The sequence below is a fragment of the Tasmannia lanceolata genome, unplaced genomic scaffold (assembly GCF_043159265.1).
Source record: "Tasmannia lanceolata isolate RefF3 unplaced genomic scaffold, GAP_Taslan_0.1 ptg000008l, whole genome shotgun sequence".
Taxonomy (NCBI): domain Eukaryota; kingdom Viridiplantae; phylum Streptophyta; class Magnoliopsida; order Canellales; family Winteraceae; genus Tasmannia; species Tasmannia lanceolata.
Genome location: NW_027518685.1, coordinates 26115327 through 26141774, shown reverse-complemented (window position 1 = coordinate 26141774; position 26448 = coordinate 26115327). Strand labels below are relative to the sequence as shown.

Here is a 26448-nt window from a genome sequence, read left to right as displayed (position 1 = left end):
TTTATGCTAGTCATTATAGCCTGTTGCTTCTCTCTTTGTTTTTTTCCATTCTTACAGGCATTCTTCTTTTCTAATGAATAATATACGAACCAATCCAAAAAAAAAAACCCTAAAGAAAAGCACATGTTTGGTAACCATGAACAAGAAATTCACGGAATACAAGTGTGAGAAGTGAGGATAGAGGGCTAGCTAGAGTCAAATTTTAGAGGGTTGTGACTTAGGAGCATAAGATTAGACAGGGAAATATCGACAAAACATTCTTTCTTTAAAATAGATATTACATTTTCCCAATGTTCCTGCCCCTTCTCATGCTCCACCTCACTCATTAAGTCCCTCCAATCGCACCACCTCAAATCTCTCTCACCTATCCTCTGTCCCCTTCTAACACAAAGGGCAGGTTTGGCAACCATGAAAAAAAAATCATGGAATATTACCTTACCCAGTGTCTAGAGAGGGAGAGAATTGAGAGAGCATATTGACACCACCATGTTTTGATAATTGCACTAACACATCTTGTCTTTTATTATTGAAACAGATTACAGCTTGCCTACAATAAAAGAAGAAAAATATCCAATGCTGTGCACTGGAAGAGTTTGCTGTTTTGATAACAAAAGGCAAACTCTTATTTTGCTGTGCACTTGTGGAAATTTTTTGGTAGGTAAGCTGGGATTGAACCCCCTGCCTCCAGGTTGAAGAACGAAGCCTTGACCATTGAACTAGAGGCTCAATCCCTTAAAAAGAAACATGAGTGCAACACGAGGACTTCCCTGGAGATCACCCATCATAGTACCACCCCCAAGTATGCTTAACTTCAGAGTTCTAATGAGAACGAGAGCATTTGTGCTGGTATGATTGCACCCTAAATTAAACTGGCATTGTATATAAGAGTTAATATATCAGCTTCCAAACCATAGAGGACTTTTGACTCAATTATTTACAATTTACATGTCATATTGACCATCCAGAGGAAGACATCTAGTATTAACGTTTTCAAACTTAAATTAGTTTTTGAGTTTAATGTAATAGAATTATCAAATGTACATAAAAATACATAAAAGAAAGCAACAATAAGAGTAAATATCCAATGCACAGAACTGGTAATCCAGAAGCCCATATGTAAAATTGTATGCAAATCAAAATAATAAATAAAATATAACAAAGCGCAGAAGGGTACCTATCTTAATGTGTTTTCGAAACAATTAATGTGTTTTCTAAACAAGGTTGAGTTCAATTTTCCCTACAATGTATTTTTCAAAGAAATTTGAATTTCTAAAGAGATTTACAAACAATATATGAGAAATTAATGAATTATTGATCAAATTTGGGTTTATTTCAGAAACTTCATATGTAATTAAAGAAATTCATTAAAAAAAAAATGTATTATTGAATGATAAATAATTTTATTCAAAACAAAGGAGAAGCAACTGAACTACAGTCAATACAAGAAAAGGCGTGGTTTTAAATTTCCACCGAAACCAACATGAGTTGTTTCCATTTATATCCCGACCAAAACCAAAATCACCGGAATGCATAAGCCAAAATCGTGAGTGTAACAGTCATATACTATATTAGTATGTATTATATAATTATAATTATACGAAGTGAATGCAAAATGTGGTGCATGCATTATTTGTAAATATTTATATGAATTACATGTGAAATTTGGCAGATACTAAATTATTTGGCGTGCGCAACAGTGCATGTCATTAGGTGTTTGATGTTTTTAAACCATTAGGATGGTTGTCTTGCTTATATGATGATTTTTACTTTTATTTTTGAATAAAAGTGTGGATATCAGCGCCCTTAAAGAGCTGTTAAATGGTTATTACTTTTCCCAAAATGCTCTCAACAGCCCATTAAAGAAGAAAAGACAGCTGGGTTTGTGCAAATATCAAAATACGGTTGTACTGATAACATTTCCCCATTAATAATGTGTACAAAAAATTTTGACTTCAAGATTTCCCAAAATTTCAAAGTGAGCCTATGTGGCTACTTCTTCATGCAACAGATGTTCTGCGAAATGTCTTTTGTTATGGATCCTAGCAAATCCCATTATATATGCAAATAACTTTCGAAGTTATTCAAAGAAACCTTATAAGGAAGTCTGGATTGGGAATGTGGTTCAAAAGGATCTTGAAATGGAATGTGGCGAGGGATTATTGAGATTACTTAGAGGGACTGACTTATAATTTCCATCTTTAAGAGGACATTGTTATAAATAAAGAAGGTTTATGCCTGCTTAGAAAAAGTTCAACTCGAGACAGGCCAAGAAGGCACATGTCATGTCTCAACAAACCTGATCCCTGATCTGCCTTTGGAAATTATTTTTTATAGAGAAGGGCCCACGCAAATACAGAGTAGAGTTTCCACTTCCTTGCATTCTATCATTTTTCAAGTTGAAGTTTGTTTAGACAAGATGTGGATTGTAGGATATGATGGATGCCCATTTTGTTGGTTCATGACCCATAAGCTGGAGAGAAAAAAACCTGCACACACACACACAGGCGAAGACGATGGGACCCTAAAAAGACACACAATGCCATTTTGTAGGACAGAGATATGGTCCGCGTATGATAAGGCAGGTCTCTGTGCCCCTGGATGGGACCATTCATCTCAGGCTGGCTCAAGCTTAACTTTGATGGTTTCAGCATTGGAAATCCCGGTCTAGCAAGCATTTGAGGTTTGCTTAGAGATGGGGTCGGAGGAATAATATGGTCTTTTCCGGTTTCATAGGCTTTAAGGACTCCATTGAGGTGAAAGTTAGGGCAGTTTTGCAAGAGATCAGGATAATTGACAAGTCTGACTTGAGTCAGACCATGATTGATCGAGACTCTCTCAATGTCACCATGTGTGGATGGATCACATGAGAAGATGAGACTCAGGATCGGCTTACGGGATTCCTAGTGCATTTCATCCACGTTAGGAGATTTGCAAATGAGGAGGCAGATCACCTTGCTCGGTTAGGCATTAATAAAGTCAGTTTGGAGATACTTGATTTTCTGCCTTAAATTGTTGCTTTATGCTAGTCATTATAGCCTGTTGCTTCTCTCTTTGTTTTTTTCCATTCTTACAGGCATTCTTCTTTTCTAATGAATAATATACGAACCAATCCAAAAAAAAAAACCCTAAAGAAAAGCACATGTTTGGTAACCATGAACAAGAAATTCACGGAATACAAGTGTGAGAAGTGAGGATAGAGGGCTAGCTAGAGTCAAATTTTAGAGGGTTGTGACTTAGGAGCATAAGATTAGACAGGGAAATATCGACAAAACATTCTTTCTTTAAAATAGATATTACATTTTCCCAATGTTCCTGCCCCTTCTCATGCTCCACCTCACTCATTAAGTCCCTCCAATCGCACCACCTCAAATCTCTCTCACCTATCCTCTGTCCCCTTCTAACACAAAGGGCAGGTTTGGCAACCATGAAAAAAAAATCATGGAATATTACCTTACCCAGTGTCTAGAGAGGGAGAGAATTGAGAGAGCATATTGACACCACCATGTTTTGATAATTGCACTAACACATCTTGTCTTTTATTATTGAAACAGATTACAGCTTGCCTACAATAAAAGAAGAAAAATATCCAATGCTGTGCACTGGAAGAGTTTGCTGTTTTGATAACAAAAGGCAAACTCTTATTTTGCTGTGCACTTGTGGAAATTTTTTGGTAGGTAAGCTGGGATTGAACCCCCTGCCTCCAGGTTGAAGAACGAAGCCTTGACCATTGAACTAGAGGCTCAATCCCTTAAAAAGAAACATGAGTGCAACACGAGGACTTCCCTGGAGATCACCCATCATAGTACCACCCCCAAGTATGCTTAACTTCAGAGTTCTAATGAGAACGAGAGCATTTGTGCTGGTATGATTGCACCCTAAATTAAACTGGCATTGTATATAAGAGTTAATATATCAGCTTCCAAACCATAGAGGACTTTTGACTCAATTATTTACAATTTACATGTCATATTGACCATCCAGAGGAAGACATCTAGTATTAACGTTTTCAAACTTAAATTAGTTTTTGAGTTTAATGTAATAGAATTATCAAATGTACATAAAAATACATAAAAGAAAGCAACAATAAGAGTAAATATCCAATGCACAGAACTGGTAATCCAGAAGCCCATATGTAAAATTGTATGCAAATCAAAATAATAAATAAAATATAACAAAGCGCAGAAGGGTACCTATCTTAATGTGTTTTCGAAACAATTAATGTGTTTTCTAAACAAGGTTGAGTTCAATTTTCCCTACAATGTATTTTTCAAAGAAATTTGAATTTCTAAAGAGATTTACAAACAATATATGAGAAATTAATGAATTATTGATCAAATTTGGGTTTATTTCAGAAACTTCATATGTAATTAAAGAAATTCATTAAAAAAAAAATGTATTATTGAATGATAAATAATTTTATTCAAAACAAAGGAGAAGCAACTGAACTACAGTCAATACAAGAAAAGGCGTGGTTTTAAATTTCCACCGAAACCGACATGAGTTGTTTCCATTTATATCCCGACCAAAACCAAATCACCGGAATGCATAAGCCAAAATCGTGAGTGTAACAGTCATATACTATATTAGTATGTATTATATAATTATAATTATACGAAGTGAATGCAAAATGTGGTGCATGCATTATTTGTAAATATTTATATGAATTACATGTGAAATTTGGCAGATACTAAATTATTTGGCGTGCGCAACAGTGCATGTCATTAGGTGTTTGATGTTTTTAAACCATTAGGATGGTTGTCTTGCTTATATGATGATTTTTACTTTTATTTTTGAATAAAAGTGTGGATATCAGCGCCCTTAAAGAGCTGTTAAATGGTTATTACTTTTCCCAAAATGCTCTCAACAGCCCATTAAAGAAGAAAAGACAGCTGGGTTTGTGCAAATATCAAAATACGGTTGTACTGATAACATTTCCCCATTAATAATGTGTACAAAAAATTTTGACTTCAAGATTTCCCAAAATTTCAAAGTGAGCCTATGTGGCTACTTCTTCATGCAACAGATGTTCTGCGAAATGTCTTTTGTTATGGATCCTAGCAAATCCCATTATATATGCAAATAACTTTCGAAGTTATTCAAAGAAACCTTATAAGGAAGTCTGGATTGGGAATGTGGTTCAAAAGGATCTTGAAATGGAATGTGGCGAGGGATTATTGAGATTACTTAGAGGGACTGACTTATAATTTCCATCTTTAAGAGGACATTGTTATAAATAAAGAAGGTTTATGCCTGCTTAGAAAAAGTTCAACTCGAGACAGGCCAAGAAGGCACATGTCATGTCTCAACAAACCTGATCCCTGATCTGCCTTTGGAAATTATTTTTTATAGAGAAGGGCCCACGCAAATACAGAGTAGAGTTTCCACTTCCTTGCATTCTATCATTTTTCAAGTTGAAGTTTGTTTAGACAAGATGTGGATTGTAGGATATGATGGATGCCCATTTTGTTGGTTCATGACCCATAAGCTGGAGAGAAAAAAACCTGCACACACACACACAGGCGAAGACGATGGGACCCTAAAAAGACACACAATGCCATTTTGTAGGACAGAGATATGGTCCGCGTATGATAAGGCAGGTCTCTGTGCCCCTGGATGGGACCATTCATCTCAGGCTGGCTCAAGCTTAACTTTGATGGTTTCAGCATTGGAAATCCCGGTCTAGCAAGCATTTGAGGTTTGCTTAGAGATGGGGTCGGAGGAATAATATGGTCTTTTCCGGTTTCATAGGCTTTAAGGACTCCATTGAGGTGAAAGTTAGGGCAGTTTTGCAAGAGATCAGGATAATTGACAAGTCTGACTTGAGTCAGACCATGATTGATCGAGACTCTCTCAATGTCACCATGTGTGGATGGATCACATGAGAAGATGAGACTCAGGATCGGCTTACGGGATTCCTAGTGCATTTCATCCACGTTAGGAGATTTGCAAATGAGGAGGCAGATCACCTTGCTCGGTTAGGCATTAATAAAGTCAGTTTGGAGATACTTGATTTTCTACCTTAAATTGTTGCTTTATGCTAGTCATTATAGCCTGTTGCTTCTCTCTTTGTTTTTTTCCATTCTTACAGGCATTCTTCTTTTCTAATGAATAATATACGAACCAATCCAAAAAAAAAAACCCTAAAGAAAAGCACATGTTTGGTAACCATGAACAAGAAATTCACGGAATACAAGTGTGAGAAGTGAGGATAGAGGGCTAGCTAGAGTCAAATTTTAGAGGGTTGTGACTTAGGAGCATAAGATTAGACAGGGAAATATCGACAAAACATTCTTTCTTTAAAATAGATATTACATTTTCCCAATGTTCCTGCCCCTTCTCATGCTCCACCTCACTCATTAAGTCCCTCCAATCGCACCACCTCAAATCTCTCTCACCTATCCTCTGTCCCCTTCTAACACAAAGGGCAGGTTTGGCAACCATGAAAAAAAATCATGGAATATTACCTTACCCAGTGTCTAGAGAGGGAGAGAATTGAGAGAGCATATTGACACCACCATGTTTTGATAATTGCACTAACACATCTTGTCTTTTATTATTGAAACAGATTACAGCTTGCCTACAATAAAAGAAGAAAAATATCCAATGCTGTGCACTGGAAGAGTTTGCTGTTTTGATAACAAAAGGCAAACTCTTATTTTGCTGTGCACTTGTGGAAATTTTTTGGTAGGTAAGCTGGGATTGAACCCCCTGCCTCCAGGTTGAAGAACGAAGCCTTGACCATTGAACTAGAGGCTCAATCCCTTAAAAAGAAACATGAGTGCAACACGAGGACTTCCCTGGAGATCACCCATCATAGTACCACCCCCAAGTATGCTTAACTTCAGAGTTCTAATGAGAACGAGAGCATTTGTGCTGGTATGATTGCACCCTAAATTAAACTGGCATTGTATATAAGAGTTAATATATCAGCTTCCAAACCATAGAGGACTTTTGACTCAATTATTTACAATTTACATGTCATATTGACCATCCAGAGGAAGACATCTAGTATTAACGTTTTCAAACTTAAATTAGTTTTTGAGTTTAATGTAATAGAATTATCAAATGTACATAAAAATACATAAAAGAAAGCAACAATAAGAGTAAATATCCAATGCACAGAACTGGTAATCCAGAAGCCCATATGTAAAATTGTATGCAAATCAAAATAATAAATAAAATATAACAAAGCGCAGAAGGGTACCTATCTTAATGTGTTTTCGAAACAATTAATGTGTTTTCTAAACAAGGTTGAGTTCAATTTTCCCTACAATGTATTTTTCAAAGAAATTTGAATTTCTAAAGAGATTTACAAACAATATATGAGAAATTAATGAATTATTGATCAAATTTGGGTTTATTTCAGAAACTTCATATGTAATTAAAGAAATTCATTAAAAAAAAAATGTATTATTGAATGATAAATAATTTTATTCAAAACAAAGGAGAAGCAACTGAACTACAGTCAATACAAGAAAAGGCGTGGTTTTAAATTTCCACCGAAACCGACATGAGTTGTTTCCATTTATATCCCGACCAAAACCAAAATCACCGGAATGCATAAGCCAAAATCGTGAGTGTAACAGTCATATACTATATTAGTATGTATTATATAATTATAATTATACGAAGTGAATGCAAAATGTGGTGCATGCATTATTTGTAAATATTTATATGAATTACATGTGAAATTTGGCAGATACTAAATTATTTGGCGTGCGCAACAGTGCATGTCATTAGGTGTTTGATGTTTTTAAACCATTAGGATGGTTGTCTTGCTTATATGATGATTTTTACTTTTATTTTTGAATAAAAGTGTGGATATCAGCGCCCTTAAAGAGCTGTTAAATGGTTATTACTTTTCCCAAAATGCTCTCAACAGCCCATTAAAGAAGAAAAGACAGCTGGGTTTGTGCAAATATCAAAATACGGTTGTACTGATAACATTTCCCCATTAATAATGTGTACAAAAAATTTTGACTTCAAGATTTCCCAAAATTTCAAAGTGAGCCTATGTGGCTACTTCTTCATGCAACAGATGTTCTGCGAAATGTCTTTTGTTATGGATCCTAGCAAATCCCATTATATATGCAAATAACTTTCGAAGTTATTCAAAGAAACCTTATAAGGAAGTCTGGATTGGGAATGTGGTTCAAAAGGATCTTGAAATGGAATGTGGCGAGGGATTATTGAGATTACTTAGAGGGACTGACTTATAATTTCCATCTTTAAGAGGACATTGTTATAAATAAAGAAGGTTTATGCCTGCTTAGAAAAAGTTCAACTCGAGACAGGCCAAGAAGGCACATGTCATGTCTCAACAAACCTGATCCCTGATCTGCCTTTGGAAATTATTTTTTATAGAGAAGGGCCCACGCAAATACAGAGTAGAGTTTCCACTTCCTTGCATTCTATCATTTTTCAAGTTGAAGTTTGTTTAGACAAGATGTGGATTGTAGGATATGATGGATGCCCATTTTGTTGGTTCATGACCCATAAGCTGGAGAGAAAAAAACCTGCACACACACACACAGGCGAAGACGATGGGACCCTAAAAAGACACACAATGCCATTTTGTAGGACAGAGATATGGTCCGCGTATGATAAGGCAGGTCTCTGTGCCCCTGGATGGGACCATTCATCTCAGGCTGGCTCAAGCTTAACTTTGATGGTTTCAGCATTGGAAATCCCGGTCTAGCAAGCATTTGAGGTTTGCTTAGAGATGGGGTCGGAGGAATAATATGGTCTTTTCCGGTTTCATAGGCTTTAAGGACTCCATTGAGGTGAAAGTTAGGGCAGTTTTGCAAGAGATCAGGATAATTGACAAGTCTGACTTGAGTCAGACCATGATTGATCGAGACTCTCTCAATGTCACCATGTGTGGATGGATCACATGAGAAGATGAGACTCAGGATCGGCTTACGGGATTCCTAGTGCATTTCATCCACGTTAGGAGATTTGCAAATGAGGAGGCAGATCACCTTGCTCGGTTAGGCATTAATAAAGTCAGTTTGGAGATACTTGATTTTCTGCCTTAAATTGTTGCTTTATGCTAGTCATTATAGCCTGTTGCTTCTCTCTTTGTTTTTTTCCATTCTTACAGGCATTCTTCTTTTCTAATGAATAATATACGAACCAATCCAAAAAAAAAAACCCTAAAGAAAAGCACATGTTTGGTAACCATGAACAAGAAATTCACGGAATACAAGTGTGAGAAGTGAGGATAGAGGGCTAGCTAGAGTCAAATTTTAGAGGGTTGTGACTTAGGAGCATAAGATTAGACAGGGAAATATCGACAAAACATTCTTTCTTTAAAATAGATATTACATTTTCCCAATGTTCCTGCCCCTTCTCATGCTCCACCTCACTCATTAAGTCCCTCCAATCGCACCACCTCAAATCTCTCTCACCTATCCTCTGTCCCCTTCTAACACAAAGGGCAGGTTTGGCAACCATGAAAAAAAAATCATGGAATATTACCTTACCCAGTGTCTAGAGAGGGAGAGAATTGAGAGAGCATATTGACACCACCATGTTTTGATAATTGCACTAACACATCTTGTCTTTTATTATTGAAACAGATTACAGCTTGCCTACAATAAAAGAAGAAAAATATCCAATGCTGTGCACTGGAAGAGTTTGCTGTTTTGATAACAAAAGGCAAACTCTTATTTTGCTGTGCACTTGTGGAAATTTTTTGGTAGGTAAGCTGGGATTGAACCCCCTGCCTCCAGGTTGAAGAACGAAGCCTTGACCATTGAACTAGAGGCTCAATCCCTTAAAAAGAAACATGAGTGCAACACGAGGACTTCCCTGGAGATCACCCATCATAGTACCACCCCCAAGTATGCTTAACTTCAGAGTTCTAATGAGAACGAGAGCATTTGTGCTGGTATGATTGCACCCTAAATTAAACTGGCATTGTATATAAGAGTTAATATATCAGCTTCCAAACCATAGAGGACTTTTGACTCAATTATTTACAATTTACATGTCATATTGACCATCCAGAGGAAGACATCTAGTATTAACGTTTTCAAACTTAAATTAGTTTTTGAGTTTAATGTAATAGAATTATCAAATGTACATAAAAATACATAAAAGAAAGCAACAATAAGAGTAAATATCCAATGCACAGAACTGGTAATCCAGAAGCCCATATGTAAAATTGTATGCAAATCAAAATAATAAATAAAATATAACAAAGCGCAGAAGGGTACCTATCTTAATGTGTTTTCGAAACAATTAATGTGTTTTCTAAACAAGGTTGAGTTCAATTTTCCCTACAATGTATTTTTCAAAGAAATTTGAATTTCTAAAGAGATTTACAAACAATATATGAGAAATTAATGAATTATTGATCAAATTTGGGTTTATTTCAGAAACTTCATATGTAATTAAAGAAATTCATTAAAAAAAAAATGTATTATTGAATGATAAATAATTTTATTCAAAACAAAGGAGAAGCAACTGAACTACAGTCAATACAAGAAAAGGCGTGGTTTTAAATTTCCACCGAAACCGACATGAGTTGTTTCCATTTATATCCCGACCAAAACCAAATCACCGGAATGCATAAGCCAAAATCGTGAGTGTAACAGTCATATACTATATTAGTATGTATTATATAATTATAATTATACGAAGTGAATGCAAAATGTGGTGCATGCATTATTTGTAAATATTTATATGAATTACATGTGAAATTTGGCAGATACTAAATTATTTGGCGTGCGCAACAGTGCATGTCATTAGGTGTTTGATGTTTTTAAACCATTAGGATGGTTGTCTTGCTTATATGATGATTTTTACTTTTATTTTTGAATAAAAGTGTGGATATCAGCGCCCTTAAAGAGCTGTTAAATGGTTATTACTTTTCCCAAAATGCTCTCAACAGCCCATTAAAGAAGAAAAGACAGCTGGGTTTGTGCAAATATCAAAATACGGTTGTACTGATAACATTTCCCCATTAATAATGTGTACAAAAAATTTTGACTTCAAGATTTCCCAAAATTTCAAAGTGAGCCTATGTGGCTACTTCTTCATGCAACAGATGTTCTGCGAAATGTCTTTTGTTATGGATCCTAGCAAATCCCATTATATATGCAAATAACTTTCGAAGTTATTCAAAGAAACCTTATAAGGAAGTCTGGATTGGGAATGTGGTTCAAAAGGATCTTGAAATGGAATGTGGCGAGGGATTATTGAGATTACTTAGAGGGACTGACTTATAATTTCCATCTTTAAGAGGACATTGTTATAAATAAAGAAGGTTTATGCCTGCTTAGAAAAAGTTCAACTCGAGACAGGCCAAGAAGGCACATGTCATGTCTCAACAAACCTGATCCCTGATCTGCCTTTGGAAATTATTTTTTATAGAGAAGGGCCCACGCAAATACAGAGTAGAGTTTCCACTTCCTTGCATTCTATCATTTTTCAAGTTGAAGTTTGTTTAGACAAGATGTGGATTGTAGGATATGATGGATGCCCATTTTGTTGGTTCATGACCCATAAGCTGGAGAGAAAAAAACCTGCACACACACACACAGGCGAAGACGATGGGACCCTAAAAAGACACACAATGCCATTTTGTAGGACAGAGATATGGTCCGCGTATGATAAGGCAGGTCTCTGTGCCCCTGGATGGGACCATTCATCTCAGGCTGGCTCAAGCTTAACTTTGATGGTTTCAGCATTGGAAATCCCGGTCTAGCAAGCATTTGAGGTTTGCTTAGAGATGGGGTCGGAGGAATAATATGGTCTTTTCCGGTTTCATAGGCTTTAAGGACTCCATTGAGGTGAAAGTTAGGGCAGTTTTGCAAGAGATCAGGATAATTGACAAGTCTGACTTGAGTCAGACCATGATTGATCGAGACTCTCTCAATGTCACCATGTGTGGATGGATCACATGAGAAGATGAGACTCAGGATCGGCTTACGGGATTCCTAGTGCATTTCATCCACGTTAGGAGATTTGCAAATGAGGAGGCAGATCACCTTGCTCGGTTAGGCATTAATAAAGTCAGTTTGGAGATACTTGATTTTCTGCCTTAAATTGTTGCTTTATGCTAGTCATTATAGCCTGTTGCTTCTCTCTTTGTTTTTTTCCATTCTTACAGGCATTCTTCTTTTCTAATGAATAATATACGAACCAATCCAAAAAAAAAAACCCTAAAGAAAAGCACATGTTTGGTAACCATGAACAAGAAATTCACGGAATACAAGTGTGAGAAGTGAGGATAGAGGGCTAGCTAGAGTCAAATTTTAGAGGGTTGTGACTTAGGAGCATAAGATTAGACAGGGAAATATCGACAAAACATTCTTTCTTTAAAATAGATATTACATTTTCCCAATGTTCCTGCCCCTTCTCATGCTCCACCTCACTCATTAAGTCCCTCCAATCGCACCACCTCAAATCTCTCTCACCTATCCTCTGTCCCCTTCTAACACAAAGGGCAGGTTTGGCAACCATGAAAAAAAAATCATGGAATATTACCTTACCCAGTGTCTAGAGAGGGAGAGAATTGAGAGAGCATATTGACACCACCATGTTTTGATAATTGCACTAACACATCTTGTCTTTTATTATTGAAACAGATTACAGCTTGCCTACAATAAAAGAAGAAAAATATCCAATGCTGTGCACTGGAAGAGTTTGCTGTTTTGATAACAAAAGGCAAACTCTTATTTTGCTGTGCACTTGTGGAAATTTTTTGGTAGGTAAGCTGGGATTGAACCCCCTGCCTCCAGGTTGAAGAACGAAGCCTTGACCATTGAACTAGAGGCTCAATCCCTTAAAAAGAAACATGAGTGCAACACGAGGACTTCCCTGGAGATCACCCATCATAGTACCACCCCCAAGTATGCTTAACTTCAGAGTTCTAATGAGAACGAGAGCATTTGTGCTGGTATGATTGCACCCTAAATTAAACTGGCATTGTATATAAGAGTTAATATATCAGCTTCCAAACCATAGAGGACTTTTGACTCAATTATTTACAATTTACATGTCATATTGACCATCCAGAGGAAGACATCTAGTATTAACGTTTTCAAACTTAAATTAGTTTTTGAGTTTAATGTAATAGAATTATCAAATGTACATAAAAATACATAAAAGAAAGCAACAATAAGAGTAAATATCCAATGCACAGAACTGGTAATCCAGAAGCCCATATGTAAAATTGTATGCAAATCAAAATAATAAATAAAATATAACAAAGCGCAGAAGGGTACCTATCTTAATGTGTTTTCGAAACAATTAATGTGTTTTCTAAACAAGGTTGAGTTCAATTTTCCCTACAATGTATTTTTCAAAGAAATTTGAATTTCTAAAGAGATTTACAAACAATATATGAGAAATTAATGAATTATTGATCAAATTTGGGTTTATTTCAGAAACTTCATATGTAATTAAAGAAATTCATTAAAAAAAAAATGTATTATTGAATGATAAATAATTTTATTCAAAACAAAGGAGAAGCAACTGAACTACAGTCAATACAAGAAAAGGCGTGGTTTTAAATTTCCACCGAAACCGACATGAGTTGTTTCCATTTATATCCCGACCAAAACCAAATCACCGGAATGCATAAGCCAAAATCGTGAGTGTAACAGTCATATACTATATTAGTATGTATTATATAATTATAATTATACGAAGTGAATGCAAAATGTGGTGCATGCATTATTTGTAAATATTTATATGAATTACATGTGAAATTTGGCAGATACTAAATTATTTGGCGTGCGCAACAGTGCATGTCATTAGGTGTTTGATGTTTTTAAACCATTAGGATGGTTGTCTTGCTTATATGATGATTTTTACTTTTATTTTTGAATAAAAGTGTGGATATCAGCGCCCTTAAAGAGCTGTTAAATGGTTATTACTTTTCCCAAAATGCTCTCAACAGCCCATTAAAGAAGAAAAGACAGCTGGGTTTGTGCAAATATCAAAATACGGTTGTACTGATAACATTTCCCCATTAATAATGTGTACAAAAAATTTTGACTTCAAGATTTCCCAAAATTTCAAAGTGAGCCTATGTGGCTACTTCTTCATGCAACAGATGTTCTGCGAAATGTCTTTTGTTATGGATCCTAGCAAATCCCATTATATATGCAAATAACTTTCGAAGTTATTCAAAGAAACCTTATAAGGAAGTCTGGATTGGGAATGTGGTTCAAAAGGATCTTGAAATGGAATGTGGCGAGGGATTATTGAGATTACTTAGAGGGACTGACTTATAATTTCCATCTTTAAGAGGACATTGTTATAAATAAAGAAGGTTTATGCCTGCTTAGAAAAAGTTCAACTCGAGACAGGCCAAGAAGGCACATGTCATGTCTCAACAAACCTGATCCCTGATCTGCCTTTGGAAATTATTTTTTATAGAGAAGGGCCCACGCAAATACAGAGTAGAGTTTCCACTTCCTTGCATTCTATCATTTTTCAAGTTGAAGTTTGTTTAGACAAGATGTGGATTGTAGGATATGATGGATGCCCATTTTGTTGGTTCATGACCCATAAGCTGGAGAGAAAAAAACCTGCACACACACACACAGGCGAAGACGATGGGACCCTAAAAAGACACACAATGCCATTTTGTAGGACAGAGATATGGTCCGCGTATGATAAGGCAGGTCTCTGTGCCCCTGGATGGGACCATTCATCTCAGGCTGGCTCAAGCTTAACTTTGATGGTTTCAGCATTGGAAATCCCGGTCTAGCAAGCATTTGAGGTTTGCTTAGAGATGGGGTCGGAGGAATAATATGGTCTTTTCCGGTTTCATAGGCTTTAAGGACTCCATTGAGGTGAAAGTTAGGGCAGTTTTGCAAGAGATCAGGATAATTGACAAGTCTGACTTGAGTCAGACCATGATTGATCGAGACTCTCTCAATGTCACCATGTGTGGATGGATCACATGAGAAGATGAGACTCAGGATCGGCTTACGGGATTCCTAGTGCATTTCATCCACGTTAGGAGATTTGCAAATGAGGAGGCAGATCACCTTGCTCGGTTAGGCATTAATAAAGTCAGTTTGGAGATACTTGATTTTCTGCCTTAAATTGTTGCTTTATGCTAGTCATTATAGCCTGTTGCTTCTCTCTTTGTTTTTTTCCATTCTTACAGGCATTCTTCTTTTCTAATGAATAATATACGAACCAATCAAAAAAAAAAAACCCTAAAGAAAAGCACATGTTTGGTAACCATGAACAAGAAATTCACGGAATACAAGTGTGAGAAGTGAGGATAGAGGGCTAGCTAGAGTCAAATTTTAGAGGGTTGTGACTTAGGAGCATAAGATTAGACAGGGAAATATCGACAAAACATTCTTTCTTTAAAATAGATATTACATTTTCCCAATGTTCCTGCCCCTTCTCATGCTCCACCTCACTCATTAAGTCCCTCCAATCGCACCACCTCAAATCTCTCTCACCTATCCTCTGTCCCCTTCTAACACAAAGGGCAGGTTTGGCAACCATGAAAAAAAAATCATGGAATATTACCTTACCCAGTGTCTAGAGAGGGAGAGAATTGAGAGAGGATATTGACACCACCATGTTTTGATAATTGCACTAACACATCTTGTCTTTTATTATTGAAACAGATTACAGCTTGCCTACAATAAAAGAAGAAAAATATCCAATGCTGTGCACTGGAAGAGTTTGCTGTTTTGATAACAAAAGGCAAACTCTTATTTTGCTGTGCACTTGTGGAAATTTTTTGGTAGGTAAGCTGGGATTGAACCCCCTGCCTCCAGGTTGAAGAACGAAGCCTTGACCATTGAACTAGAGGCTCAATCCCTTAAAAAGAAACATGAGTGCAACACGAGGACTTCCCTGGAGATCACCCATCATAGTACCACCCCCAAGTATGCTTAACTTCAGAGTTCTAATGAGAACGAGAGCATTTGTGCTGGTATGATTGCACCCTAAATTAAACTGGCATTGTATATAAGAGTTAATATATCAGCTTCCAAACCATAGAGGACTTTTGACTCAATTATTTACAATTTACATGTCATATTGACCATCCAGAGGAAGACATCTAGTATTAACGTTTTCAAACTTAAATTAGTTTTTGAGTTTAATGTAATAGAATTATCAAATGTACATAAAAATACATAAAAGAAAGCAACAATAAGAGTAAATATCCAATGCACAGAACTGGTAATCCAGAAGCCCATATGTAAAATTGTATGCAAATCAAAATAATAAATAAAATATAACAAAGCGCAGAAGGGTACCTATCTTAATGTGTTTTCGAAACAATTAATGTGTTTTCTAAACAAGGTTGAGTTCAATTTTCCCTACAATGTATTTTTCAAAGAAATTTGAATTTCTAAAGAGATTTACAAACAATATATGAGAAATTAATGAATTATTGATCAAATTTGGGTTTATTTCAGAAACTTCATATGTAATTAAAGAAATTCATTAAAAAAAAAATGTATTATTGAATGATAAATAATTTTATTCAAAACAAAGGAGAAGCAACTGAACTACAGTCAATACAAGAAAAGGCGTGGTTTTAAATTTCCACCGAAACCGACATGAGTTGTTTCCATTTATATCCCGACCAAAACCAAAATCACCGGAATGCATAAGCCAAAATCGTGAGTGTAACAGTCATATACTATATTAGTATGTATTATATAATTATAATTATACGAAGTGAATGCAAAATGTGGTGCATGCATTATTTGTAAATATTTATATGAATTACATGTGAAATTTGGCAGATACTAAATTATTTGGCGTGCGCAACAGTGCATGTCATTAGGTGTTTGATGTTTTTAAACCATTAGGATGGTTGTCTTGCTTATATGATGATTTTTACTTTTATTTTTGAATAAAAGTGTGGATATCAGCGCCCTTAAAGAGCTGTTAAATGGTTATTACTTTTCCCAAAATGCTCTCAACAGCCCATTAAAGAAGAAAAGACAGCTGGGTTTGTGCAAATATCAAAATACGGTTGTACTGATAACATTTCCCCATTAATAATGTGTACAAAAAATTTTGACTTCAAGATTTCCCAAAATTTCAAAGTGAGCCTATGTGGCTACTTCTTCATGCAACAGATGTTCTGCGAAATGTCTTTTGTTATGGATCCTAGCAAATCCCATTATATATGCAAATAACTTTCGAAGTTATTCAAAGAAACCTTATAAGGAAGTCTGGATTGGGAATGTGGTTCAAAAGGATCTTGAAATGGAATGTGGCGAGGGATTATTGAGATTACTTAGAGGGACTGACTTATAATTTCCATCTTTAAGAGGACATTGTTATAAATAAAGAAGGTTTATGCCTGCTTAGAAAAAGTTCAACTCGAGACAGGCCAAGAAGGCACATGTCATGTCTCAACAAACCTGATCCCTGATCTGCCTTTGGAAATTATTTTTTATAGAGAAGGGCCCACGCAAATACAGAGTAGAGTTTCCACTTCCTTGCATTCTATCATTTTTCAAGTTGAAGTTTGTTTAGACAAGATGTGGATTGTAGGATATGATGGATGCCCATTTTGTTGGTTCATGACCCATAAGCTGGAGAGAAAAAAACCTGCACACACACACACAGGCGAAGACGATGGGACCCTAAAAAGACACACAATGCCATTTTGTAGGACAGAGATATGGTCCGCGTATGATAAGGCAGGTCTCTGTGCCCCTGGATGGGACCATTCATCTCAGGCTGGCTCAAGCTTAACTTTGATGGTTTCAGCATTGGAAATCCCGGTCTAGCAAGCATTTGAGGTTTGCTTAGAGATGGGGTCGGAGGAATAATATGGTCTTTTCCGGTTTCATAGGCTTTAAGGACTCCATTGAGGTGAAAGTTAGGGCAGTTTTGCAAGAGATCAGGATAATTGACAAGTCTGACTTGAGTCAGACCATGATTGATCGAGACTCTCTCAATGTCACCATGTGTGGATGGATCACATGAGAAGATGAGACTCAGGATCGGCTTACGGGATTCCTAGTGCATTTCATCCACGTTAGGAGATTTGCAAATGAGGAGGCAGATCACCTTGCTCGGTTAGGCATTAATAAAGTCAGTTTGGAGATACTTGATTTTCTGCCTTAAATTGTTGCTTTATGCTAGTCATTATAGCCTGTTGCTTCTCTCTTTGTTTTTTTCCATTCTTACAGGCATTCTTCTTTTCTAATGAATAATATACGAACCAATCCAAAAAAAAAAACCCTAAAGAAAAGCACATGTTTGGTAACCATGAACAAGAAATTCACGGAATACAAGTGTGAGAAGTGAGGATAGAGGGCTAGCTAGAGTCAAATTTTAGAGGGTTGTGACTTAGGAGCATAAGATTAGACAGGGAAATATCGACAAAACATTCTTTCTTTAAAATAGATATTACATTTTCCCAATGTTCCTGCCCCTTCTCATGCTCCACCTCACTCATTAAGTCCCTCCAATCGCACCACCTCAAATCTCTCTCACCTATCCTCTGTCCCCTTCTAACACAAAGGGCAGGTTTGGCAACCATGAAAAAAAAATCATGGAATATTACCTTACCCAGTGTCTAGAGAGGGAGAGAATTGAGAGAGCATATTGACACCACCATGTTTTGATAATTGCACTAACACATCTTGTCTTTTATTATTGAAACAGATTACAGCTTGCCTACAATAAAAGAAGAAAAATATCCAATGCTGTGCACTGGAAGAGTTTGCTGTTTTGATAACAAAAGGCAAACTCTTATTTTGCTGTGCACTTGTGGAAATTTTTTGGTAGGTAAGCTGGGATTGAACCCCCTGCCTCCAGGTTGAAGAACGAAGCCTTGACCATTGAACTAGAGGCTCAATCCCTTAAAAAGAAACATGAGTGCAACACGAGGACTTCCCTGGAGATCACCCATCATAGTACCACCCCCAAGTATGCTTAACTTCAGAGTTCTAATGAGAACGAGAGCATTTGTGCTGGTATGATTGCACCCTAAATTAAACTGGCATTGTATATAAGAGTTAATATATCAGCTTCCAAACCATAGAGGACTTTTGACTCAATTATTTACAATTTACATGTCATATTGACCATCCAGAGGAAGACATCTAGTATTAACGTTTTCAAACTTAAATTAGTTTTTGAGTTTAATGTAATAGAATTATCAAATGTACATAAAAATACATAAAAGAAAGCAACAATAAGAGTAAATATCCAATGCACAGAACTGGTAATCCAGAAGCCCATATGTAAAATTGTATGTGTAGACACCCCATTTTGACCGTACCCTAATCACCCCTGTTTTCTGCTTGGGACCCCCCCTGCCAATATAAAAAATCTTAAAATATACACTATGTATGGGCTGCCCAAGGAATAAGGAGGGGTGTAAATTTAGCATCTTGCTTGTTTTCCAAGCAAGCAAATTAGGGCTTTCAAAGAGGGGAGTCTCATCGTGGCAACCAAACAGAGAGAGAGAGAGATGGAGGGCTGAGATCAACCTAAAAAAAAAAAAAAAGAAGAAAAGACCTAAGTATAAAGCCTTCAACGAATTAGGGTTTTAGGGGGATTTTTTCTTTTCTTTCTTTTCTGGTTCGAAACAGAGAACAGAGAAACGAGAGAGGGAGAAACGCAGAGAGAAAGAGAAAGAGAGAGAGGAAGAAGAAGAAGAGGGAGGAATCCGGCCACCCCTATCGGAACCCGAGCTCCACCACCATCTCCCATTTTCTCCTTCTTCTCCTCCACCTTCTCACCATCTTACCTCTGTTTCGACTCCACCCTCAAACCCATTCCGACCCAGCACCATTTTCTCCGGTGGGTTTGCCGGATTCCGGCAAAACCATCGCAGCCACCACCATCCCATCCCCTTTCCCCCATAGAAACCCACTTCGATCATCTCCTTCCCACCATCTGCAACCCCCATTCCCATTTCCCTATAAACCCTCTTCTCCGGCTCCATCTCCCACCAAACCTCCGGCCATTTCCGACCACCAAGCCTCTCAACCACCACCACCATCTCCGACTGGTCGCCATTAAATCCGGCCAAGCCATCTCTCCCCAAACCCTTCTCCATTTTGTATAAGAAAATTGCAGAGAGAGAGAGAGAGAGAGAGAGAGAGAGAGAGATTTTTCTTATTCTTATCTTCTTCTCCATCGAGAATCTGCTGGAATTCCGGCGAAAACCAAAGATCCGATCATTCCCTTCTCAAAATCCAAATCAATTTTGTTTCTGCAAATTACCGACGATCTACGTCAAATTTTGGGTAATTTTCTGGCTCCCTCTAAAATTCATGATTTGTATGGGTGTTTTGTTTGCTATTGATAGTGTTAAAGCTATGATTTTTTTTTTACACTATCAATTTGGGTTTTTCTGTATGCCAATTGATTTTGCATTATTGTTAAGATAAAGAAGCCCATGTCGGTATCTCTTCTCCGTCTCTCCAAATCTGCCCATGTAATTGCTCGGAACCAATTGTTCCCCCTCTGCTGGTTAGATTTTCTCATGTTTGAGTTCAAGAGATCATGGTGTTTGGTTATTGGTGAGAATTAGATGGCATTAGCCATGATTGGGTCATCTTTTATGTGTCTTTCATCATTAATGTGTCTCTCCTAGAGTAAGGCAAGCTGACTTTAGTGCGATTATTAAAGTTCAGTAGTTCCCATTTGATTGCGTTTTCTTATCAAGCATATACAAAGTAATATATTGGCTTTAGGACACTTGAAAGATGATGATGAATGGGGGTTGTAGAACATAGCTGATTGTGGTTGTACTGATACCATGCCTTTGGCATTTGGATGTTGATACTATTATGTTTGATAATTGCAGCTCCACCTTGCATTTTTTTTTTTTTTTTTTTTTTGTCCAATTGGGCTTTGAATGCCTTGGGAACATTGTGGCACTTTGCTAGGTTTGTAAATGCTAAGAGGTGAGATGCCTAAAAAAAAAAAAAAATCACATAATGTTTCTGTTACCTTCCCCAACTCGGTTTGTGATCTCTATCCGAGAGTGGTGCTTGTGGTCTGTAACTTTGGAAATAAAAGAATCTCATTTTTCAGGGCGATGAAGGCGCTAGCCCAAGCCCATCCTTAGGGGACTCGCTCAATCCAAGTAGCACTCCCCTCTTTTGTTTAGTAGGCCTACCCAACCTTTTGGATTTCTTTTAACCATTTTTTTAAAAAAAAGAACCCTTCTCTGGGCAATGATGAGGTTACTTGGAGCCCGTCTTTGTGTTTTGTGGCTCACCGTTTTTGCACTTGAATTATGCACCAAAATTTATAAAAATCAGAAATATCATTGCATGCATTTGTATAATTTGTTGAAAATTTAACATTCTTCTTTTATGTTAAGTTTTGAGTTAGGTTCTGAAGATGAATGGACTTGTTCAGGTGAGACTATCTTGAAAGCTTATCATTTTTTTTATTATTTCATTAGGCTACCCAGCGGCTGGTCTGGGCTAATTATTTTTTATTTAAATAAATTGTTTAATTGAAGAAGGAAATCAGATGACTACTCTATTCGATGTTATCGACATGAGTACTGTTTGATTTCAAGGCGGTTTGTAGGAATATTATCATGTGTATTATGATATCAGATGATTACTTTAGCATCATCTGATTTCATCCCCATATTGGGGTGGTGTTTGTGGTTGGGCATAGAAGTGTTTGATATTGTTTTCTTTTACTTTATTAGGCTATCCAGCGGCTGGTCTGGACTAATTAATGTTGTTTATCATTTTATGATTGCTATAGATTGTGTATTTCTTCTATTGAAAATTCTTCTTTGCTTAGCACTTGATTTATTTTTATAGGAATAAAATGGAATTTGCGATTATCTGGTAGCCTTTTCTTCTCTTTTTGATAGACTAACACAGTCTTATAGATTTCTGTTAAATTTCTTTAGATACTAGAATCCCCTCTCATTGCGAGGGCGATGAAGGCGCTAGCCCAAGCCCATCCTTAGGGGACTTGCTCAGTCCAAGTAGCATACCCCTCCTTTGTGTGTAGGAGACTTGTCCAGTCTCATTCTCTTGCTTAACCTCCTCTTTGTGTGTCGTTTGGTTTTGGGAGAACACCCTACTCGGCTTGGCAGCATACCCCTACCCTTATGGGTATTGGGTTGCACATTTGTTGCACCCTTCGGCTAGGTAGCTGTCCGGCCCGGCTGGGTGTTTCACCTTTGCCAAATATGCACAAGGTCTCTTATTCCTTTTAGACCCGCCCGGTCTCTTTCTCTTCCTAAACCTCCTCTTTGTGCGCCGTTTGGTTTTTGGAGAACATCCTACTCGGCTTGGCTTCATACCCCTACCCCTATGGGTATTGGGTCGCATATTTGTTGCACCCTAGGGCTAGGTAGCTGTCCGGCCCGGTTGGGTGTTTTACCTTTGCCAAATATGCACAGGGTCTCTTATTCCTTTTGCATCATTTGTGTCTCGGAGACAAGCCTTGTCTCCTGTAGAGAGTTTCTCCTTTAGGAGGCTTATCTAGCCTCATGTTAGAATAACCCTTCCTCCTGGCGAGTCTTTGACTCATTTTTACCCCTTTATTGGTAGTGTTTTTAGTGAGTCTCTGACTCATTTGTGCTCCTTTCTTTAGTGTGTTAGTTAGTAATTCGCCTTTAGATTTGTTGTCATTCATCCTTGTTTGAGACTAACTCAGTCATATAGAGCCTTCCCTGCTTGGGATCTTAGATTGTTTTCTCTGTTCTTGGGACACTTCTTTACGTGTTGTGGTTCGTCTCTTTGAGACGCTTGTTGTTTGTTCGGGGTTTCCCCTTTTGATTTAGGGCTTTGCCCTAGTTTGTGGTTATGCTTGCGTGTTCCCTTGAAGGGTGAAAACATTTAAGAATCTAAGAGCATTGGAAAAGCTTTAAAATCCAAAAACATTAGAAATTTAAAACTCAAAAACATTTGAAAACTTTAAAAATATAAAAACATTTGAAAATATAGAAAACCTTAAAAAAATCTGAAATGTTAGTGTTTCTTTTAAAAGCGTAGTTTGAGAGTTCGTTTCGAACTACGTTGGCTTGATCCTCTTCCACGAGGTACGTAGTGCAGCTTGAGATTCTTATCTCAAGTCCAGCCAAACTTTGTAAATAAATGCTTTAACCCCTTTTCTTCAAAACCTTGTTTTCAACAAGATCTTCCTCTAGAGTTAGGAGTTTGTCCTAGATAGAGAGTTTTAGAGTTAGGAGTTTGTCTTTTATTTGTTGTGTGCTTGTTTATGTCGTTTTAGAGTTAGGAGTTTGTCTTTTGTTGTGTGCTTGTTGTGTGTTTGTGTTAGAGTTAGGAGTTTGTCCTAGCTAGGAGCGCCTCCGTCCGGTCAGTTGGCGATTCACATCGCCGACTGATGACTAGGTCTTGGATACGTTAGCGAACCCATTGTTTTTCCTTAGGACGCACAGCCTAGTTACACATAGGTTGTAGGAACCACCTGCATTAGCTTAGGGCTAACCTGCATTTAGTTAAGGCATATAGGGAGTCCTAAAATCTACAATTCACTGGAATTTAAATAATCGTTCAAGAAGCTTTAATAACTAGTCCGGTCTTTTAGATCGAGTCTAAGATAGAGGTCTAGGTGTCTTAGGCATCCTAGCTTAGAATAGGCGCGAAGAACTACGTTGCCTTGATTCTCGTGGAGGCGGGGATACGTAGGCTTCTTTGGATGAATATCAGACCATCCGAGGACTCGGGCTAAATCGTTTAGAGTCTTAGGATTTGTTGTTTTGTTATATTGTATATTTTGTTGTGTTTTCTTACTTTCTTGTGCAGAACTATACCTTTAGCCGTAGCATGCATGTGTTCGTCCACCAGAACTTAGACACCAGTTAGGTATGTCACTCATAACCTAGCAATCATTAGGCGACACATCTTTTATTTTATTTTGTGTGCTTATTATTTGTATTCTCAGGAAATGCATGCTTAGGTAGACGACTCCTGAGGATTGTTCCCATTTCACATGATTTTTGCCCAAAACTCTTCGAGGTTAATAATAAATGGCATAAGAGACCAAGTGTTCGCACTCGGGCGAATTGGGGGCGCTCTTCGGACCTTCTCCATTCGTCACCAGGCACGGACCTTTTGTATCTCTGGTTATCCATTGCAAACAGAGCATTTGTTTTGGTTCCATGGCTTGTCCATGGATGGCGACTCTGAGTTTATTTTAGGTATGTCTCGGTTTCGAGCCCCGGCTCCGGATCAAGACATATCTCTTTCTTTTTATATCGCCACTCATGCTATGCTGTGAGAGTGGCATCAGTTTCGAGAGTTCCTTGGCAGAGCTCTCCTTCACATTGTGGAGATCTTTGAGGATTGCTGTGGGGACCCCGCGTCCCTCGCCGCACTCGTCCTCGGATCGGGGTCCACAGGCTGGCGACTCTGCTGGGGAGTTCTTGAAACATTGCCTAACTCTTTAAAAATGCCATTTTTATTAACTTTGGAGAAATTTGAGCTAAAATCATTTTAAATGGGAATTTTATCGTTAGAATCCAGGGGCACCGGATAGGTGCGTAATTAAAACAAGGGATTCACACACTGCACATCATGCATTGTCATATTTTTTATTTTTTATTTTTTCATTGTTTTCATTGTTTTTCATTATTGGCTCCACGAGATAGATTCAATGCGTGCCCGACTGGGATGTTATTACACCTTGATGGTACTGTTGAATCTATTTCCAAGCTATGCGCCGGAGCTGCAGCCGTAGACACTGGGTGTGCTGGTGTTCTACAGCAGCCGATGAGCGGTGAACATACTCTGTATAATGCTGGGCGTGCTGGCGTTATACATCAAGGGTATGGTCATATGCATAGTACCCATTAGATTGAGTCCGGAGCCCTACTTTGTTTTATATATATTATGTATATACTTACTGACTTAGTGAAACCCAACTAGAAAGTATCTGTGTTTATATACATCTGTATTGCATTCACATAGGGACGAACATGTGTTGCTTACACATGTAAAGCCTAGAGTTAGGAGCTTTGTCCCATTAGTAGACTAGGGTAGCTCATTTTATATGGCTACAGCGCGGTCCTAGTTCACTCATCAGTCTGTCTTGAGTCGAGACTTCCTCGACTCCGCTAGATTAGAATTAGGGCTGGTGCCCCTGGTTAGGATTTGTGTGTATGTGTATATATTTATATATACTGATTATGTATATTAGGGTTCTCCTCTTATTTAGAGTTCCTTATTCATTTCAATTGGTTATATCCTTTCTTTATTCAGATCTAGATCTAGTCAGTGGCTTTTGCTTGCCATTACCTTGGCCGTGATCTGTTATTCGATCTGTTGTTTATAGGATTTGACCCGTTATATATGTTCTCACCTTTGGTCGGTCCTTCATTTGGTCACCTTTCTCTGGTAACCATATTCTGAGCTTATCTTACCACCGTTACTCATATACCTTTGGTTGAGTTGTGGGAATCCTTCCTAGCGTCGTCATGCTGCCGGATTTTGTCCAGAATATTTTTGAGCATGACCGCTATCCTTTAGAGTTAGTTAAACCATGGGTTTACCTTACCTTGGCTTTCTTGTCTAGTCGTTATGCTGTCGAATTTTTTCGCAAAATATTTTGAGCATGACCGCTATCATTTAGAGTTAGTTAAACCATGAGTTCACTTTACTTCGACCTTATTGTATAGCCGTTATGCTGCCGGATTTTACCTGGAACATTTTGAGCATAACTGCTATTCTTCAAAGTCAGGGATAGACCATGAGTTTGTTGTATCGTGATCTCTTTGTTTATTCCTATTTATCCATTTGTGGATTATCATCAGATTCTTGACTTTGGTCATTATCTATTTTTTTTATATCTTTTGTGCATATGATTGATTCATATTTTCCATCATGGATTTACCTTTCTTATATCATGATCATTGATGGATTAGCTAAATCTTGCCTATTAGTCGCGAGTGCATGATTGTTGTTGAGGTCCAAACTCATTTAGATTAGGGGTGTTTATCATTCTTAAGTTTTTCGTACCTCAAAAGAGAGCAGCCATATCTCAAAAAGACTTAAAGGAGTGGATTGAGAATTCCTGGAGACCCTGTTGATGTAGGTCGTATTATCATTGCCTATTTTTTCCTTGACCTTCATAGACAGTATCTCTTTGACTTTAAAGATAAAATGCACATTGATGTGTTCAAGATTACTTTTATCTTTATTTGTTTAGAATTTTTATCCCATGACTATTGAGATAGTGTGATTGCTTCTAAGTCAAAAGTCTGTGTTCAACAAAAAGCCCTTCTTCCAAAAGACTGACCATTTCTGAATTCATTCGATACAACAATCTATTGCTTTACCCGCATTGTCAGCATAAGCCTTTTGTTGCCCCATTTAACCTAGACCTTGTGGAGTTGCCTTTTCTGGGATTCCTACTTCGGGATCGAACTTTGTAATTATCATAGTCATGAAGAAAGGTGTATCACCTATAAACTTTCAGTGCCGGTTCACTACCTTTGAAGAAGTGTCCTGTGTCTTTAGATTCGTCTTTCAT

At 37.4% G+C, this 26448-nt stretch overlaps 7 pseudogenes; all 7 read right to left on the bottom strand.

Moving 5' to 3' along the window:
* Nucleotides 1–745: 745 nt before the first annotated feature.
* Nucleotides 746–860, bottom strand: LOC143885728 (5S ribosomal RNA; annotated as a pseudogene).
* A 2901-nt stretch (nucleotides 861–3761) lies between these two features.
* Nucleotides 3762–3876, bottom strand: LOC143885727 (5S ribosomal RNA; annotated as a pseudogene).
* Nucleotides 3877–6775: 2899 nt separating this feature from the next.
* On the bottom strand, nucleotides 6776–6890 carry LOC143885726 (5S ribosomal RNA; annotated as a pseudogene).
* A 2901-nt stretch (nucleotides 6891–9791) lies between these two features.
* LOC143885725 (5S ribosomal RNA) lies at nucleotides 9792–9906 on the bottom strand (annotated as a pseudogene).
* Nucleotides 9907–12806: 2900 nt separating this feature from the next.
* On the bottom strand, nucleotides 12807–12921 carry LOC143885724 (5S ribosomal RNA; annotated as a pseudogene).
* Nucleotides 12922–15821: 2900 nt separating this feature from the next.
* Nucleotides 15822–15936, bottom strand: LOC143885723 (5S ribosomal RNA; annotated as a pseudogene).
* A 2901-nt stretch (nucleotides 15937–18837) lies between these two features.
* Nucleotides 18838–18952, bottom strand: LOC143885722 (5S ribosomal RNA; annotated as a pseudogene).
* Between the last annotated feature and the right edge of the window lie 7496 nt (nucleotides 18953–26448).